Consider the following 1,537-nt stretch of genomic DNA (forward strand, 5'->3'; position numbering starts at 1 on the left):
TTGATTTTTGTGGAAGTATTTTTTGTGATTCTTCAAACACTGTATTAAATACAGTGTTATTGCAACACCTGTAAGGGTGTCATGGCTATCCTTTAACTTTGACACAAGTTGTAGTGTTGTAGTAACACCCCTCTTTCAATAGAACAACACCAAGCTAGATTGATTCAACACCCCAATAGTAAACAACACCCAAATTTGTGACACCCACGAGTGTATGCCAACACCTCAGTTTTAACAGTGAAAATAGCATTAGCACGCACCTTTCAATTTGTCCAGATGACAGCAGAGGTCTATCTAGAAATTGAAAAAGTGGGTGCTGAGGGCATGCAAATTGTGCCACGATTTTGGTCACACCCCTTATTATGGCAGTGAAGCAGCATTTTCCTTCATTTTCATGAATTACGGGGGGGGGGTCAAGATTATTTCAAGCATACTGGCACTTCTGTTTGCTCCTTAAAGCACTGGAAACTTCTTAAATCAAGATCAGGGGCTAGATAACTCTGTTCCGAGGCTTAGTAGGATGCAAGAGTCCAGGACTTAAGTAATTTTTTTCTGAGCCCAACCATGAGGTGGGTGCTCAAGCCCCCTCAGCCCCCCCTTAAATGAGCCCATGGACAGCACAGGAATTCCCTTATTTTTTGAAATATATGGGTTAAGGGCTTGTGATCTGTTTTTAACTCAAATGGTCTACCATAGAGATATTGGTGAAACTTCCAGACTCTGAAAATGATGGTCAATGCCTGTTTATCTAATGCAAATCCAATAGGATGCTCCTTACCACATGACAGTCTGTGAGCCAGGACAGCACCAACAACATCACACGAGAGAGTGAATGGTAAGAGGTGAATCAGTACTCTTGAAGACTTCAACAGCTCCTAAATCTCTCTGAAGGACTTCTCTTGTTCTTTTCCCCATTACCCCTTCTTCTTAGTATGGAGCAATTCATATAATAATTGAGTAGCCTCACCTGGCCAGACTCTCCACCCCTTTTTGAATTTTGGATGGCCAAAAGTCAAAAAGGGGTGAAGAGTCTGGCCACACGAGACTAATGGTTGAGTGTTGTGGCAAGATGAGGCAAAAATTTTCCATTATAGCTAATAAGACCTATGAATGAACGTTATTCACTCACATTTGATGGAGCTGGAGCATTTGAAATGGCTTTAACTTTATATTTAAAAGTCTTTAATCCCTCTCTACTAATTGTATGGCTCAAATACTTGACTGAGGACAGTAGGAAACTACACTTCACTTTTTTCAATCTCATTCCTGATTCAGCCAGGTGCTTACAGCCCAAACGCAACTGAACCAGTTTCCTTGCAACAGAAATACATGTAGGTGTGGCACATGAAAATGGCTGCTATTGAGGCACTTAAAGTACCATGAATTAATCTGCCATGAGTTGATATTTTAAGCAATTTAAAGACCAGGAGCGAAGTAAACTAGTTATTGCTCTATGAGATTGGCATTTTTTGTAAAATCAACCTTTTGAATATGTGAATCATGCGTTTCAACATATGGAGGCAGCATGTGTACATAT

Source organism: Amphimedon queenslandica, unplaced genomic scaffold (assembly GCF_000090795.2).
Source record: "Amphimedon queenslandica unplaced genomic scaffold, v1.1 AMPQUscaffold_11518, whole genome shotgun sequence".
Lineage (NCBI taxonomy): Eukaryota > Metazoa > Porifera > Demospongiae > Haplosclerida > Niphatidae > Amphimedon > Amphimedon queenslandica.